General features: G+C 41.9%; 1 protein-coding gene across 2 annotated transcripts in view; it reads left to right on the forward strand.

Annotated features, from left to right (window-relative positions):
- The window catches only part of STAG2 (stromal antigen 2), a 3222550-nt gene that overhangs the window by 1107296 nt on the left and 2095838 nt on the right, over window positions 1-19416 (forward strand). The gene's annotated exons all lie outside the window — the stretch shown is intronic.

Consider the following 19416-nt stretch of genomic DNA (forward strand, 5'->3'; position numbering starts at 1 on the left):
GTTAGCCATGGGAGATTTTTCTTTTAAAAGGTTTTGTGATTTAGTGAGGCTGACTTGAATCTTTTTCCAGTAGTGCACTTAGCTTTTTCATCTTCAGTTGCATTTAACGTCTCTGCGTTAATTTTTCTGAAGGTTTTAACCTGTTAGATGTTGTCTTGTATACTTATTCTTTTTAATTTAGAAGTTTTTTTAATTAGTTTCTGGATTTTTAGCATGTCTGTCTTTGCTTTGGTTACAGGTCTTTACTACTAATTGCTATACTGTGGGAGGTACAGTGGTGGAGTGGTTAGCTTTGCTGCCTCAGCGCTTGTTTTTCCATTTCACTTTATGGCTGTGGTGTCCTTTTTTTTCCCTTTGTGGAGTCTGCTTGTCTCAAGTCTTAGTGGATTTTGCCAAGTAGTTAAGATTTCTCCCTCATCCAATGCTGCAGTCTAATTACAAATGCTCCAGTGTGTCATTGGGTGTGCATACTTTCTGCAGTGGGGTGGTAGTCTTTTTGGACTAGTTGTATCCTTGCCGGCACAGTGTGCGCAGATATGCCCCATTGTCCTCAGAATAAATGAATAAAGTACTAGGTGTAATACAGGCCTTTAGCAACAAAAAATATGTATTGTAACTGACGCAGCTGTACTAGTTGTATTGTATGTATGTGGAAAACCTTTAACTTGGAGGTTGGCTTTCATTCTTGGCATTGTTTACATCAGTGTATCTCATGGGGAGCAAATGGGTTGTGTGACTTAAAATTGCTATGTTTTTTCCTGTATCACTAATTAATTTAGACCAACATACTCAAATGTCTACATTTTGATAAACAGTGGTAGATTGAGTTTTGTCTAGAGGAAAGAATGTGATGTGTTGTGGACCAACTCTTTATGTTCTAGATGGAGTGGAGTGGTTTCACATTTTTGGAAAAATGTTTCTTTTCCCATCTGCAAGACAGAAGAATGCTAGTATCTGCTGTCCTCTTGCCTATACCTTTTGAGATGCTCTTTATGATCACTTCTGCAGTAGCCTAATGTACACGGGTTGTATACTGCGTAGGATACAACAACCAGATAGCTTCCAAAGCTTCAAGGCACCTTCCATGCAACCATATTGTTAGGTCAGTGGGAGCTGAGCTGACTTGGGTTTGGGAGCTAATCTCTACAGAGCTTTTCTGATGCTGAGAACAGAGCTCTTCAGGCTTTCAAGGGTCTGTCTGCTTATGTTGCCCCATTACTGGGCAGAAGTTCCCTTCAGGGAAAAACCTTCCACATTTACTTTTTTCCATAGTGAAAACTGTTGTCTTAGAAATAAGTGCATTTAAACTAGGAAAGCACTTCTGTTGACTGTAGTGAGACTTTTATGTACTTGTTGTTAAAAGTTGTTTAAGCCTACCTTTTCTATGGAGAAGTTATGGTCATTTTACTTTTTGGAGCTGGGGATATTGTTTTAAGTCTTGTGTGTCTTCTTTTGTGGGGAAAGTTAATTTTTTTCCACTTTACTGTTTTCCAATTATTGATGCTGAGCTTCTCTGTGAACAAACACTGCTTTTGGCATGACCATGGATCATCGTAGTGGTTCCCTGGTTGTACCTTCTTCCAGCCACAAGAAGAAGAAAACTTAAGCAACCTTTTATCCAACAGCAGGTTATTTTGCCCCATCCCCAGGTGGTTGACTCTGCTGTGGCCAAAGCTGGTATCTCTGGCCACTTGGCTTTTTCTTTGGATCCTGCTGATGTAGTCCAAACAGCTGCCATGTACTTGTGGGTTAGACGCATTCTCTGTAGCGGATGCCATTCCTAGGAAAGTTGTTGGCAATGCTTTGTGTTTCTTCTGAAATTTCTCTCAAAAAGTGAGAAAACTAGAAATTTGTCTTCTGTGTCACTTGGACAGAAGTAATTTGTTGGGCTTGGCTCATGGTCTTCTGCAGGCCCTTTTATTTAGCTGTTACTGGTAAAATAAAAAGGGGGATTCCTCATTCCCTAAGGAGGTTCAAAAATGTGAACCTGAAGGAGAATGGGAAGTGGCAGGTACCATTTTTCCCACAAAAGTTTCTAATTGAGATTGAGGAGTGTGTGGTGTACGATTTTCCTGTGAGGGACTATTTTCCTGAGGATATTACCAGGATGAATCAATGTTTTCAGTGGGGAAAATACTGCGGTTTCTCACTTTCAGAAAATGACTTGTTCAGCTGGCATTTGCAGAACCTTCAGCTATCTCACCAGTTTTGTCTACTTTGGATAATGTTTTTGTCGCAGCCTCAAATTTTCTTGACAGCCTGCTCACCTAAAAAAAAGCAGATTGTATAAAGTTCCTCAGCTTTTCCAAGTTTTTATGCACCAATCCCAGACCTCACCCAGCAGCTATAGGTGTATTTAATGTGGCGGCTGCTAAACACCAATTGTAATTCCTCTCCCCCTGATAAGGATGGAAAAGATTATGATAAGATTGGGGGGAAAATGTATGCTTATGTAATTGTAATTTTTAGTATTTTAATATCAAGCTCATGTTTGTGTTTACCTTGAATAATTGTGAAAGTATGAGGATTGTTCCTCCTTTGAGGGACAATTTTGCCTTGTGTGATTTAGTTTGTTCTGTTCCTCCAATCACTTTATGATTTAAAATGTTTGACTCTGTTGATACCACTTCCAGGGCTGCTGCCATTGGAACTGTTATAAGAAGGTTGTCAGAACTTCCCTAAAGATCTCAAAAATGGAATTTTGAACTCCCCCTTGGATAGAGATTGTTTTTGGACCGTCTGTTACAGTACATAAGTTCATTTTTCAGTCCTCCCAAGTTTTCCAAGGTATTCTATGCACTCTAACTTTAGGGGAAAAGATGGTCTCAGCAGAATGCAGATAAGCATGAACTTAGAATGCAAGAGCAGGAACCCCCTGAATTAGTTGCGTTCAAGTAAGATTGTATGAGGGACCTTGGCCCCCCACCCACACTTAACAGTCCCTTCATTCTTCCAGAAAGTTTGAGTCTTCATTTTTGTTTTTGGCAACAGATAGTTTCAGACGAAGCCTGAATGTGATCTACCTAGGCTACTGGTGGCAGTTTGAAGAACTTTCTTTCCCAGGGGATTCCTCCTCATCTGTGAGACCAAAACCCTACTCTTTCCTCCTGTCTTGCATCATATGCTGTCTCGTGGCTAATAGAAGATGTTGCTCCTCACCTAGGGGGGATAGTTTTTATTCAGAATGCTTCTGGTGCCAAAGAGAGAGAGGTACATGGAAACCAGTTTTGGATCTTCTGTTTCTGAACCAGTTTGAGATGGTGCCAAATTTCAAAATGCTTTCATGTTACCTGTTATCCTTTCTCATGTAAATTTTAATAACCTTAGATTTAAAGGCTGCAGATCACCTCATTCCTGTTCATCCTTTCAGTGTTTAAGGTTGTGTGTTTGGATCACGTTCAGTTCTTTGACTCACCTTCTTTGGGTTATCCACTGCCCCAGTTGTGTTCACAAAGTGTCTGGCTCCTGTAGTAGCGCACTACAAGCTGTAGGGTGTCTGCAATTTTCCTTCCTTAAATCAATTGTTTTTTTTGTAGTTTTTGTAGTCTTTTTTTAGTGTCAGGAAACTGTCTTGGGTCAGAGATCGCCTACATTCTGGGATTCAGAGAAAACATTCACAAAGACTTTTCTGACTCTTTCTCTTGATTGTTTTTTTCTGGGGGTGCTTGCTGCTCACCTCAGTACAAAGAACTTTTCTTCAATAGGAAAAATTGGTGTTTATCTAGATGTATTTCTGGGACTTTCCATTAAGACATCAGTCTCTGTTAGGGAATACTTCAGGATTCTGATTCTCATGGCTTCCATGATTGTCATACCTTTGACAAGATTCCACATGATGATACAGTGCCATATGAAATCTTTGTTCCCAGCGTCAGTCCCTATTCTCAACATCAGCGCCTATTGTCTTTTCATGTTACAGTTCTGGGATTTGTAAAAAGGGAGATCATGTGGTGGAGGCATCACCTTTCTCAATCTAGATCTCTGTTTCTTCTTGTTTTCCAATCAGTTAGTCACAGCAGACATCGCTTCAGGAGTATTATCACTCTGCATAAAAGTGCAGAGTCTTTGGGACGCAAAAAGTCTAAAACAAAAACATAAGAGATGCTAGCCCTTGTAAATTCAACTCATTGAATCACTTGTGGCCCCAGGGACCTCTTCATGTGTTTATAGACAATTCCATAGTAATGTGCATAAGTAAGGGGGAAGCTGTATCTTAACCGGTATGCAGACTAATCATGTTAGCTTGAGATCTAGCTTTACAGCAGTCTCACTTTACAGACATCTTAAATCTGTTCGAGCAAAGCTCTATGGCAGGAAAGCTTGGCAGGAACAGGACAGACCCTCACTAGTGGAAAGTGAAAAATCGTGGGTCTTCAAAGATTTGATCATTTGAGTAGTCTTTTGACAAAACTAAATTATCAAATAAAACTTGTACAATGAATAGCTGACTTCTTATTTTGATAAGAGGACTGGCTCTGTGAAGACATGTAGGTAAGTCAAGAGCACCACAGGTGTTACGGTCAACTTAAATATTGTAAGAATATAAAGGGAATTTTTAAACACTTATGTTGGCCTGGCAGTACAGAAAGGTGTAAGAGGGTATTGCAGAGCTTGTGAGCCATGTGAAAAAGGTGTATCCAATTGTTAGAGCATGAGGCCCAGGAACTCAATGGGCAGTGTAAGGGGCAGAGTTCTTTAACAGCAAAGAATTTTGTCAGGAACAAACAAATCTTCAACCCTGTCATTAAAATTCAGTTTTTTTTCCATAGGATTCATTGCAATTTCAAGGCATTTGAGCTGTGTGACCTTGTATACCTTGCCAATACCCACGCATAGGCTATAACCTTGTTTCTGTTTGAGGACTAGCCCAACAAAATCTAGGGTGAATTTATAACTTCCCATTCAGCCGTTTGCATTCTTTTTGAAGCATGGTGGTGGTGCATTGCTTAATAGCAGAGGCAGTACTTTTTTTTTCCAGAGTTGGAGGCAGTGTGAGATCAATCTATTTCCTACATATTTTATCCACTGGTGGAGACATGGGACCCTGGTTTTAGTGTTTGTAGGAGTATTTGGTTTGGAGATATAAAAGAGAGCCAAGCCCAACTGGGTCTGTAGTGGCATACAAGACGAGGCATAAATCTCTCCACTCTCCCTAGTTTTATGTTCGAGATGCATTTTGAAGGGGGTGTTGTACTCTTTTGCCGTAATCAATGCTGGATTGAATGGAACAATGACCTCTCTAGATCGGGATATTTCCTTGGCCATTAGCTGTGTGAAATAGAAGTATTTTCTGTCACATGATTGAAAGTGAAGATTATCCTTGTTCCGTGGTCCTTGCCTACATTTTCATTTTGAAGTGGGTTATTGTCTTTGCTGTCAGCTGATTGATAGGTTGTCTAACGTATGTGACCATATTGCACTTTTTTTCATTTATTTTGAGCCAGTTTTCAATGAATTTTATGTTTGAGAGTAAAGTCTTGCTGAATTGTTTGGGTATTGTAGAGGGACTTCATATTTCCCACATGAGCTTGCAGATGACTGCAAAGTTCCTAGTTTCCACTGGAAATCAGAAGTAAATTCCAAAAAGCTGGTCATATTCATACTTTCCTATGAGTCTTCTGCAACTTGCACTGTGTAGGTTCTGTGTTTTGCTAGTTTTCCATGTTACTACATGGGGTGAAGTTTAATGTTAAGTATACTTACAATATCAGCTTGGAATATAGCCTAGAATACATTGTCTAGGTCAGGTTATACTATGTGAAAAACAAGACCACTGTTGAGAATGTGCTTAATCTTCTCAAACAAGTTAGTCATTAGCAGGATTTTGACTTGACAATGCCGATCTGCTAAATGTCAAACTTAATGAGATTTTGTTGGTATATATACTCAGCATAATATAGTCCATGTCTTAAAAGATGAGGCTTGCCTGAGTAATTGGTTTATATTTTCTGATGATGGTGGGTAGGGCCAGCCTTAAAGGGACATCTCTGTGATGGTGTGCCAGTCTCCAAGGTCAAAGTCTGTAGGTAAATGTTGGCTCAGTAGTTTGAGTAGATCTGCAAAGGCATGCTTCTTACTATTTCTGCCAGGGTAATGACAGGCTAAAGGAAACGGTTAAAATGCAATGCATTTTTTTCATTTATTCATTTGAAATCTGTGTTATCGTTGCGAGAGTAATTTTGTGACTTCTGACGTTCTGATTAATGAATAAGGCATGTGTTTTGAAATGTTAGATCTCCAGTTAGTCTCCTTTCAGTGCACCAAAGATGAAACACTAGGTGGGAAATAAGTGCTGTAATGGCTTAAGTCAGGCACCACGGTGGATTGAAAGGGAGGTAAGCTGACTTGTCTTGACAAGACTGTTAACCGTGACAAGTCAAAACTGGTTTTATTTGTTTTCCTCCCGTGTCAGAAAAGGGATGTCTTGTCATTCCAACCACTGGGATAGGGCAGATTTGTATATTAGTGTATGGAGTGCTGTGCAAGAGATTGCAGGTGTTGCTGTCTTGTGTGTGGTGGAACCGTCTGGGATTATTTTATATTACTTGGGTGTAGAAGTTGTCATAAGCTGTAGCCAGTGAGTTAGGTTATCTGGAGCTTAGTGTTTCTCTCTATGCCTCCTATTTTCATCATATTTTCTTTGTGCCAGTCTGGCTGTATTATTAATTTGTATTTACACGTTTTTTATTAGTTAATTTATTAAGCTTTGCTATGTTTAATTTTATTTATACACTGTTTATCTGAGAAGAGGTTGGTCATTACTGGCACTGGTTAATGAGCTGTGTGCTACCAGTCTCCTATTAGACTGCTAGGCATACTACCTACAGGAAATGTTAACGGTACAGTTTCATGTCCGGTTTATTTAAGAGCTGCAAGTAAGTGGAGTGTCACTGGTCCTAATTCAGGGTGGTGGCAGAATTTGTGCCAGGAAGAAGGCTGTAGGGAACTGGAGAACTCAGCCAGCCTATTTTGGGAATCATTTGCTCAAAAAAGTGTGAAAGGCAGATACCGTTCAAGTGGCACTGGAAGACAACGAATCACTGAAAAAGTAGAGGCTTTCACTCCTCTCTCTCTGAACCAGTGCCCCTGCTACCTTTCTCACACAGTATAGTCACATACACATATTGCCCATGGAAGGCTGGAAGAATTTTCCAGTTGACTACAGCTTTCTTCCTGCCCTGGTAGTACTGCCACCACTCTGGAAGAAGCCAGAGACATCCAATTACCCGTTGACAATGCAGTCTTACCAAATGTGAATATACAGCAGTTCTCATTGACTTGGCTGTAGGCCGAAACAGTTTAACCAATAACATAAATTGCTGTTTTTTGTACTAAGTAATTGTGCCCAAGTATTCTTTTAGATATGTAAGTAAAAGCAACAAGAACCTGTGTTTTACATTCTTCTGTAACTTGGTGCACACACACAAAATTAAAAGGACAGTAAACAATAGAAGTTCTATTCAGTTTAGCATATTCTTCACATATGGGTTGTATTTTGCCCAATGCCGTGACGTCCGGCCTGTATACAAAAGCTTAAAGCCACTGCCTGAATGTGGGATGTCACATAAAGGCACATATAACATTTGCCATAAAAGGGACATCCGTTGGGTATTTGTTTCGGGGATTTTCATTGATGTCCTTCTATTCTTATGTAGCAGTATTCTTGGTGTGGGATTTTCCTCCTCAGGCGACCCCGTATGTCGGCTCCTATCCAAAACCTTCAGCTTGGCTGTTGCAGTTGCGTGGGATGTTACACGTAGGGCCATAAACCAGGGACCTTAAATGTGACGTCTGCACACACAGACCTCAACTTTTCAGTCGCAGATGACTGTCGCATCGTCTGCTTTGCTTCTTCACCACAAGATGTCTAAAAGCCAAGTACCCTGTTGTGGTTTTTTCTTTAACTTCTAGCTAAGTTTGGTCTGTTGTAGTAAACTTTAGCCTATGTCAGCAAAAAAGGGCAAATACCAATGCGGGTGCCAGATACCCCATAAAGATATGCATGACTGCTGCATTTTTTACCTAGGCCGAGAGCACGATCACACCGCTTGCTGTCTCAGTCAGTCCTTTGTTCACAAGACCCTACGCAGCCATCTGGCTGCACTTAATCTTTACCTAGAAAACCAACGACTTAAAAAAATTAGCAGTTAGGATGGATCCCGTTTCAGAAGCCCCGACTGAACCTCTGCAAAAGAAGGCCAAGATTCCTAGGCCCTCTTCCACTGCCTCTCCTCTTTTGGATGCCCCGCCAGCTACCGATTTAGGAGTTGAGGGACGTCTGACAGATGTCTACTTTGACCTTCGAGGAAGCCGCTTCGCAGTTGACAAGCATGTCCACGGAGCAAACCCAGACATTGGCTACCACCAACCGTAATACCTCCTCCCGAAACAGCTACCCTTAGCCAGGCATCCGATTCCAGGCCTATGCCTAAGACTACCCCAGTTAAAAAAGAAACAGAAAACCAAACATCTGGTACACCCACCGAAGGCCTACCTGATTGGCAGTCCTTCACCTCATCTTTGATGCAGGCCTTTATGGCCCTTAGGCCCTCAGCCTCCTTTACATGTACTCTTCCTCTCCTCAGCCCTAGGCCTGCCTCAGTCTCCTCTCTTCCACTACCTACTTCACAAGACAGGGAAGAGCACGAGACCCATTATTCATCTTCTGATGAATAAACATCTTAAACTCCTAAATAGCCTCTCCTCAGGAGTAGTATTCTTCAGATGAAGAATCCATTGAAGGGGACTCCCCTCCAGAGGATATCACCTTTGGTGAGACCATAACCATAATGAAGGAATTCTTCAAATGGGATACCTCTCAAAAGTCTGATACTCAAAAAAGGTATTTTGAACTATTACAAGTGGAATCTCCCTCCCCTTCTGCCATTCCACCTGTCATCCCTGCCTGTTTAGATGCCTTTGCCTCAGCATCTAAGACACCAGATTTTCAGCCACCTGCCCCTAAGAGGCCAGACTGCTTCTACAAGGTGCCTGATGACCAGAAATTTCTAGTCAAACCATGCCTGGCAGATGTTGCTATGATTTGCCATTTTACCAGATAAACAATCCAAACGGATTCCATCTGCCTCTCTCTTACCTACAGACAGATAGCAAAACAATGGATAGAATTGGAAAGAAGGTTTGCTCCTCTTCCACATTGGCCTTTAGAGCCATCAACTGTCAAACCCATATAACCAAATGTGCTCTGGACCTGGTCTTTCAAGCCTCCACTCTGCTGGCTGCTTCACCAGATTGCCCCACTGGATCTGACATCTCTTCCAAACTATCTCTGGCTGCCTAAGTAGCCAGATATTTCATTATATGTAGTTATGATGCTGCAGAGGCCTCTGCAGCATCTACCCACTGTACTTAGGAGAGATTACTGGCTATGTCTGGAACTTACCAGAAGACTTAGTCTAAAATCTTAGAGTCCCTTCTAGGCCTTAACTTCTTGTTTGGAAAACAGTCAGCAGACCTGTTCAAAAATCTGCAGAAAAAGAGTAAGGAATTGCAAGACATCAAGCATCTTCTGGTGTCTCCTTTTCCCAAATATTACAGGAATTATCCTGCCAAAGCCACCTATGTCAGAGGAATCCCTGCCCTAGCTAGACCTACCTCTTCCAGACACAGTAGAGGGTCCAAGAAGCAAACCCCTTCCAGGCCAGCTGTCTCTCAGCCTTTTTCTAGACAGCCCTTTCAAGATGGAGGAGGCCCCAACAATGCGTGACTGCCTTGCCCACCTCCCTCTTTCTGCCTGCCACTCCCACTGTCTCCCCTCCATCACCACAGACAAATGGTTCTGGCTATTATTCAGAAAAGGGTACTTCCTTTCCTGGAAAGGAAGGCCACCCTTAAGGGGTGTCCCTCCCCCCAAAAAAATCAGAGGCACCTCTTCCCACAGATTCTGAAAGACTTTCTGAACTTGGGCACAGTAGAACCTGTCCCTCTAGGGCAGGAAGGAAAAGGCTTCTATTCAAGACTGTCCCTGGTCCCCAAAAAGATGGACCATGACGACCCCCTACTTAATCTAGCCAAGGGCAATCACCCCAAAGTTACCCCATAAGGTGGGTCTTGTGATAACAAAAGAAAGAACCCTCATCCACCCACACTTGCAGATGTCACTGACACTGTGGGTGATAAACTTCTACTTCCCTTCAGGCACCACTACTCAGAGGACGTGCTGTCAGTCCTGAGGGAGGCCAGGAAATCTTCTTTAAGAAAATCTTACTCTGCTAAATAGGAGTGATTTTCAAAATGGTGTCTGGGCAAAGGTAGGGATCCATGCATCGCAGATCCCCCCCCCAGTTCTTGCCTGTGTGTCAACTAATAAAGGGGGGACAGTTTTGCTCTTCAGTGAAAGTCCACCTTTCAGCAATCTCAGCCTGCCTGCCACTAGAACCTCCCCTACTAGCCAGGCTCGATGTGAAGCTATTCTTAAAAGGGGTCTTGCACATAAGGTCACCAAGAAAACCCATCCCACTACCCTGGGACCTGAACTTCATCCTGGAAAAACTAACTCAGTTTCCATTTGAACCTATTAGTACAGCTACTCTGCAGTTGTGCCCATGGGAAACAGTCCTGCTATTGGCCACAGCTTCAGCCAGAAGGGTATCTGAATTACAGGCCCTAATGGCCTGCTCTCTATACACTACTTTCCACAAGGACAGGGTAGCACTAAGAGCCAACTCTTCCTTTATGCCCAAAGTGGTCAATGATCTGTCCTTAAACCAATCTGTTCATCTACCCACCTTCTACCCCTCTTCCACCAATGAAAGTGAGAGAAAATACTCCACTCCCAGGATGTACACAGATGGCTAAGGTTTTACCTAGACAAAATAAAATCTGTAAGAAAATCCAATCAACTTTGTTTCCTTCCACCCCAGGACCCTGGACAGGGCAGTCTACAAACAAACCATTGCATGTTGGATTAGAAAGACTATTTGCCAATGTTCACACAATGGCAAAAGACTCCCACAGGGAGTTGAAGCTCACTCTACCAGGGCAGTGGCAGCCTCCAAAGCCTTCTTAAAAGGCGTGGACACTGCATCCATTAGTAGAAGTAGCCACATGGTCCACCATTCACACTTTCAACAAACACTAGAAGTTAGAGAATGTCTCCAGAGCACATGCTGGATTTGCCGGAGCGATTCTGCAGGTCTTTGTGAAATCAGCTTCTTCTACCTCCTCGCTTCCTTCCAACTAAGTTGTGGTACTCTCCTATACCAAGAATACTGCAACATAGGAATACGTCATAGAATAGTTGTGTAAAATCTTACCATAACCATAGATGTCCTCTTCCATGTTGCAGTGTTCCTTCCCACCCACCTTAACCCCCTTATCCTTTTTCTGTTGCTCATTACTGGTCTGTCTTAGGTCTCTTGGGGGGGTTATACCCTACCCGTTGACCAATTTACCCACAAAATGGCTCCTTGATCCTATGATTGACATAATTGGCTACTCTACTTACTCCTGTCCTGCTGGGCTTTCAAGTTCTGAGGTTTGGGCAAGCAGACGTCACATTTAAGGTCCCTGGTTTATGGCCCTAAATGTGACGTCCCATGCAACTGCAACAGCCAAGCTGAAGCTTTAGTATAGGAGCCAACGTACGGGGTCGCCTGAGGTGGAAAATCCCACACCAGGAATACTGCAACATGGAAGATAGGGACATCTGTGGATGTTCATCGTGCATACAGCTGCAGTAATCACAGGTGGGGTTTTCTGCCGTCTGGCGGTCCCTCGGTCGGCCGAATTCCAAAGTCTAGGTCTGGCATCGGTTGTTGTCGCTTTCTTTCCTGACGTCAGTGAGGCAGGGGTATATAAGACAAGCCGACGCCATATTCTTCAGTCTTTTTTTGCCGCGCGGTGCCTGAAGCAGAAGCAGTTCGCAAGTGCCGGTCGGCCAGCTCCTGAATTTACGAAAAATTGGAAACCGAAGTCTTCTTTAAAGTTAAGTACCCCATTGGGGAAACTTTTCTTGCCTCAGACCGATGTCAGAAAAAGTTAACAATTGTATTTCTTGTGGGAAGCAAATACCGCATAAGGATTTCCATTCCCTCTGCATACCTTGTTTAGGCCCAGACCACAATGTCTCGGGCTGTCGCTTTTGCACTACTTTCAATAAACGCACTATTAAGCGTCAGGCGGAGTTCGCCCAACACCTTTTTGGTAAAGCCTTTGATTATAAAATGTCGTCGGAGACTCCTACTACCGTTTTGTCCAAAAAAAACGCAAGGACAAGGACCGACACCACGCCAAAACTGGCTACACGTGGTCCGGTTCTCAGCGAGATGCCTATGCAGTCCCTGACTACCGACGACACTTCTTTGGCGGTGTCTTCTGTAACCGAGACCGCAGGTACCTCGGCCCATACCCAGACTACAACCACCGAAGCCACTGTGAGCGTTGAGCCTCCTAATGTGGACAGGTCCACTTCCACTCATGGTGTCTTTAGACCCTCATCTTCCTTTTCCATTAAGGCCTTTACTAAGTCCAAATCAGCCAGGCATCCCCAGAGGCCTGTTGCACAGGGCCCATCTCCAGGCCCCATGCCTAAAAAGCAGATGCTTAAAATAGCTGAGGATTTAATTACTCTTATCAGGGGTTCCCAACCCCCTCCAGACAAGAGACCCAGAGTGGAGAAAGATTCTCCCCCTTCTGATCAGGGCTCCATTTTTTCAGAACATCCTGATGTAGAGGAACACTCTTACTCCCCTTTTGAAGATTCTGATGCAGAGCAGTCCATTCCTTCTGTATCTCCTCCAGAGGATTTTTCTTTTGGGGAAACCTTGCACACCTTGAGGGAACACTTCCATTGGGAAGGCCAAGACTTTTCTGATTCCAAGAAAAGACTTAGGGAATTTCTTTTACCTCAACACAGACCTCTGGCGATACCTCCTGTCTTGGACATACTTGATGATGTTTATTCGGAGGCTTGCCTTAATCCGGATTCCCTGCCTCCTGCCCCAGTCAAGCCTGAATAGGTACTACAGAGTTCCTAACTCCCACCAATTTCTGTACAAAGGCCATAATGCTGACCCTGAAACCATTTCTCAAGGCCCCAAGGGAATGAAGGCCTCGACTGCTAAGAATCCACTACCTTCCGAAAGAGAGTCAAGATCCTTAGAAAGGTGGGGAAAAAGGTATATACCTCGGCCACCCTAGCCATGAGGGCCTTAAATTGTCAGTTTCATATGCTTAAATATCAGCAGTTTCTGTTATCACAATTAAGAAATAAAATGTCTCAACCTGAACAACCAGATTTGAAGGAGTTGCAGGATATGATGCATAGTGCAGAACAAGTGGGTAAACACACCTTACAATGTGGCTATGATGCCCTAGAGGCCTCAAGTAGAGCTGCTGTTACAGGATCAGTCATTCGTAGACATGCCTGGCTTAGGGAACAAAGCTTGCCTGATCATGTGAAAGCTAAACTACTAGATGCTCCTTTAAAAAAGGATGTGCTATTTGGTACTAATGCTGAGGAGATACTACGGAAAATGGAAGAAAAAGCCAAATCTATGCAAACTGTCAAAGCTTTTCTACAGGTTCAACCACCACGTTTTAGCAGAAATTGGCCTTCTAAAAACTGGTCCTTTCCAGCCACGGACAAGCCCCAAAGAGGTAGATACAGGCGCACAAGGGGCAGAGGACAATCACAAGGATTATGCAGAGGCAGGCAATGGCAAACTCCAGCACCAAGAGGTGGCGAAGACGGTGCACAACAATACAGGAAACAAACCCAATGACTTCCTTCTTTCCATGCCAAGCAAGTCTCAGCTGGCAGCACCCTTGGGAGGAAAGCTGGCATTATTTATAAGAATAATCAGAGGATATAACAAGGACGTGGAGTTAACCACTTCTCCAAACACTGAGTCAAATGTAAAGGATATAAAAACAAGATCGGAGAAGCGGAACACAGCAGGCAAAGACAAAATCCTCTTCTTAGTATAATATCCACTGCTACGCAAAATGTGACAAAAAGGTTTCCGAACACTCTGAAGTGGTTTAAAAGTTTATTGCAAACAACGAGTTAGTGCTTTCACCTATTCAGGCTTCCTCAGACTCAACACTGCAATACTAACAATAATTGATTATATACGCTAGCAGGCGGGAAAAACATTCAATCAAGGCAATTAAAACATCTGCAATCAAAACAAAATAAAGTGCTAGTATAGACAACCATTTAAAGCACTGGTAAAAGATATATAGTAACAAAAAAATTATAGAAATACTGTATAATCAAAATAAAACTGACTAAAGCATACATAACCCAAAGATATATGTAAGTGGCTATATGCTGAATAAATATAGAAATACACAAGGTATAAAAAGTATGCAAAATATAAAAAATATAAAAATACATGGCTCAAGTGATATATTGTGTATACCTTTAATCTCCTCATTTTCAGGAAGGGTTTAACCGATAATTTAACATTCAAGCCTGGTGGGGTATCAGACCTTAGCCTCATGATCCAAAAATTCTCTCTGCCTTCTGTGTGTGTCCTGGTATCCCCTCCTCTACTACTAATGCTAACTGTCTCTAAAATCCTAAAACTAAAAACACGGAGGGGGCCACACTCAAGTACATGTCTCGCTAAGGCATTGTTCTTATGTGCCATCCTGATACTATAAAGATGTTCACGTATGCGATCTCTAAAGCTCCTGTTGGTCTTACCAACGTAGAAGGAGCAGCACATGGAACAGTTGGCAAGGTAAATAATGTTGCTGGTCATGCAATCCCCATGTGCCTTGAGAAAATACGAGTGATTGGTTACTGGATGTATGAAAGTAGAACTAAGGTTAATGTAATTGCAAAAATTGCAATGACCACAGCTGTATGTCCCACTAAGTGGAGTGGAAAGTGGTGGGTCTATAGATCCCCTGTCACATAATAATCTTTTGAGATTCTTCTTGTTCCTGTACCTGAAGACTGGAATTTCACCCAAAGTGTCTCTAATCTGAGAATCTGCCATCAGAACCTTCCAATGGGTCCTAACAACATCCTTAATATCACCAACATCAGTGGTGTAAAAAATAGAAAAAGCTGTGTGATGTATAGTGGATGTACTAGACTGCCTGACCGAGGCTGTCTGGTTGACACCTACGGGTGAATCAGAGAAGTATGGGGCAGCAGCTCCTGTTCTTAAATCTAGTATACTCTCAGTGCCTCTAAATATGTCATTGGTGCTATAGCCTTGATGTATCAGCCTATGATGTAGTTCACTCATATCCCGGTCAAAACCAGAGTCACTAGGTTTGTATCTTGAAACTCTGGTGGCCTGTCCCTTAACAATGTTGTTGAAGACATAGGGAGGATGCATGCTGAGACGATGTAACAGAGTATTCATGTGACAGGGCTTCCTGTAAACCCCTGTGTTGATCAACCCACTAGGTAATTTCTCAACAAAAATATCTAAAAATGATATCTTAGTAGCAGATATTTCATGGCTGAAACTAAGATAAGTGGTAGATGTGTTTATGGAATGTATAAAACTCAATAATTCATTGTGATCACCTTTCCATAAAAAGAAAAGATCATCTACAAAGCGTCTATAGAATAAAACATGTTCCATAAAGGCAGGTAGGCCATACATGTACTCATACTCCCATTCGGCCATGAACAGATTGGCGTAGCTATTGGCACAAGAAGTGCCCATAGCTATGCCATCCTTCTGTAAAAAGCATCTCCCTTTAAAATAAAAAATATTATTAGACAGGACCAAATGTAGTAAGGAAATCAATAAACTGACCTTGGACTCAATCATATTTGATTCACGAGTTAAATAGCGACCAACCATATCTATACCCACTTGATTAGGTATGACAGTGAATAAAGACTGCACATCCATTGTCACAAAAATGAAATCAGTATCTTCTGGTAAACCTTTCAAGTGATCATAAAGATCTAGCAAAAACTGTTGTGTGTCCTTTAGGATATAGGTATTACTATCTACAATGGGTCTCAAATTATTCTCTATAAAAATGGAGGCTGGTTCAGTTATCCATCCCCTACCAGCTACAATTGGTCTTAGGGGTGGATCACTCAAATCCTTATGTATTTTAGGTAGACCATTAATTAATGGAATGATGGGCGTAGGCACATCTAAGAACAAGAAAATGTTATTATCTATCAAATTACTATTTAACAAGTTTAGCAAAACAGAATGTACTCTATTCCCAATACAGGTTTCCACCGCCCTAGTGTTTTTGTGCTTCAGCCACATCCACTACTGGCTGCTTTTAGCAAACTAGTAGAGGATGATTTATATAAGATGAGAGACAGCAATCAGAAACGCTCTTACAGCAGGTATAACCTTACGTTTCAGGAGAGTATTGCTTTAAAAAAGCTGTCCAGGGATGTAGAATTATCCATCAGACCAGCAGATAAAGGAGGTGGTATAGTAGTGATGGACACCGATCACTATGTCAATAGGATGTTATCTATGTTGAGTAATGTGCAATTTTATCAGCCCTTAGCTAAGGACCTTGTTCCCTTCTATTCACATAGAGTACATTCTGTTTTGGTTTACCTGCCTTTATGGAACATGTTTTATTCTATAGACACTTTGTAGATGATCTTTTCTTTTTATGGAAAGGTGATCACAATGAATTATTGAGTTTTATACATTCCATAAACACATCTACCACTTATCTTAGTTTCAGCCATGAAATATCTGCTACTAAGATATCATTTTTAGATATTTTTGTTGAGAAATTACCTAGTGGGTTGATCAACACAGGGGTTTACAGGAAGCCCTGTCACATGAATACTCTGTTACATCGTCTCAGCATGCATCCTCCCTATGTCTTCAACAACATTGTTAAGGGACAGGCCACCAGAGTTTCAAGATACAATCCTAGTGACTCTGGTTTTGAACGGGATATGAGTGAACTACATCATAGGCTGATACATAGAGGCTATAGCACCAATGACATATTTAGAGGCACTGAGAGTATACTAGATATAAGTACAGGAGCTGCTGCCCCATATTTCTCTGATTCACCCGTAGGTGTCAACCAGACAGCCTCGGTCAGGCAGTCTAGTACATCCACTATACATCACACAGCTTTTTCTATTTTTTACACCACTGATGTTGGTGATATTAAGGATGTTGTTAGGACCCATTGGAAGGTTCTGATGGCAGATTCTCAGATTAGAGACACTTTGGGTGAAATTCCAGTCTTCAGGTACAGGAACAAGAAGAATCTCAAAAGATTATTATGTGACAGGGGATCTATAGACCCACCACTTTCCACTCCATTAGTGGGACATACAGCTGTGGTCATTGCAATTTTTGCAATTACATTAACCTTAGTTCTACTTTCATACATCCAGTAACCAATCACTCGTGTTTTCTCAAGGCACATGGGGATTGCATGACCAGCAACATTATTTACATTGCCAACTGTTCCATGTGCTGCTCCTTCTACGTTGGTAAGACCAACAGGAGCTTTAGAGATCGCATACGTGAACATCTTTATAGTATCAGGATGGCACATAAGAACAATGCCTTAGCGAGACATGTACTTGAGAGTGTGGCCCCCTCCATGTTTTTAGTTTTAGGATTTTAGAGACAGCATTAGTAGTAGAGGAGGGGATACCAGGACACACACAGAAGGCAGAGAGAATTTTTGGATCATGAGACTAAGGTCTGATACCCCACCAGGCTTGAATGTTAAATTATCGGTTAAACCCTTCCTGAAAATGAGGAGATTAAAGGTATACACATAATATATCACTTGAGCCATGTATTTTTATATTTTTTATATTTTGTATACTTTTTATACCTTGTGTATTTCTATATTTATTCAGCATATAGCCACTTACATATATCTTTGGGTTATGTATGCTTTAGTCAGTTTTATTTTGATTATATAGTATTTCTACAATTTTTTTTGTTACTATATATCTTTTACCAGTGCTTTAAATGGTTGTCTATACTAGCACTTTATTTTGTTTTGATTGCAGATGTTTTAATTGCCTTGATTGAATGTTTTTCCAGCTTGCTAGCGTATATAATCAATTATTGTTAGTATTGCAGTGTTGAGTCTGAGGAAGCCTGAATAGGTGAAAGCGCTAACTCGTTCTTTGCAATAAACTTTTAAACCACTTCAGAGTGTTCGGAAACCTTTTTGTCACATTTTGCTTAGCGGTGGATATTATACTAAGAAGAGGATTTTGTCTTTGCCTGCTGTGTTCCGCTTCTCCGATCTTGTTTTTATATCCTTTACATTATTTATAAGAAATTGGCATATTGTCACAACAGACAAATGGATCCTGGACGTTATAAACAGAGGCTACAGATTTCATTTTCACACACTTCCAAAAATGAGAGGCATGCCAAACCTGCCACACAATCAAAGGGCAGAGGCACAACTACAAATTTCAAGGCTCATAGACATGAAAGCTATTCAAGAGGTACCTACTCACGAACAAGGTCAAAGTTTTTATTCCAGGCTATTTCTGGTACCAAGGAAAGGAACCGACTGGAGACCCATTTTGGACTTATCCATCCTAAACGCATTCTTACTCGTACCAAAATTCAAGATGCTCACATTACAGCAGCTTCTTCCCATGCTGGGCAAGGAGTTTTGGCTGGTAACATTGGACCTCAAGAAGGCATACCTGCATGTCCCAATCAGACAAAGCTGCAGAAGATACCTCAGATTTCTTGCAGGTTCAATTCACTATCAATTCTCTGCATTGCCCTTTGGCTTATCTACTGCGCCCAGAGTATTCACGAAATGCCTGGCATCAGTAATTGCCTATTGCAGACTTCAAGGGATACAAATTTACCCTTATTTGGACGACTGCCTGATCCAAGCGGACAGCAAGCACGTACTTCTGGAACATCTGGCTTATGTAACACGGTTACTGAATTCCCTGGGATACACAGTCAACAAAGAGAAATCCAGGCGAACACCATCTCAGAAAATACCTTTCCTGGGTGCCATGTTGGACACAAACACCCAGATGGCCTATCATACGCCAGAAAAACAGGGGCAACTAACTCAGTACTTCAAAATACTAGCAAATTGTACCAGGCTTACTGCAAGGAAAATCCTGCAGGCTCTGGGCTTCATGGCATCTTGCATTCTTTTAATCCCATGTGCAAAGTTGCATATGAGGAAACTTCAGTGGTACCTAAAAACCTATGGTCTCAACACAGCCACAGTTTGGAAACAATAATACCAATAATTCCATGTTTGCAAAAGGAATTTCTATGGTGGGCCCAAGCATGACAAACAAACACAGGTCTCCCATTCTGCAAGCTTCAAGCAAATCAAGTCATCACAACAGATGCCTCAGATTACGCCTGGGGGGTGCACATGACAGACAGGTGCATTCAGGGCTAATGGTCCCAAAAGGAAAAGCACCTTCACATCAATCAAAGAAATGCTAGCAGTGATAAATGC

Source organism: Protopterus annectens, chromosome 15.part0 (assembly GCF_019279795.1).
Source record: "Protopterus annectens isolate FY-2018-M chromosome 15.part0, PAN1.0, whole genome shotgun sequence".
NCBI classification, from domain to species: domain Eukaryota; kingdom Metazoa; phylum Chordata; order Ceratodontiformes; family Protopteridae; genus Protopterus; species Protopterus annectens.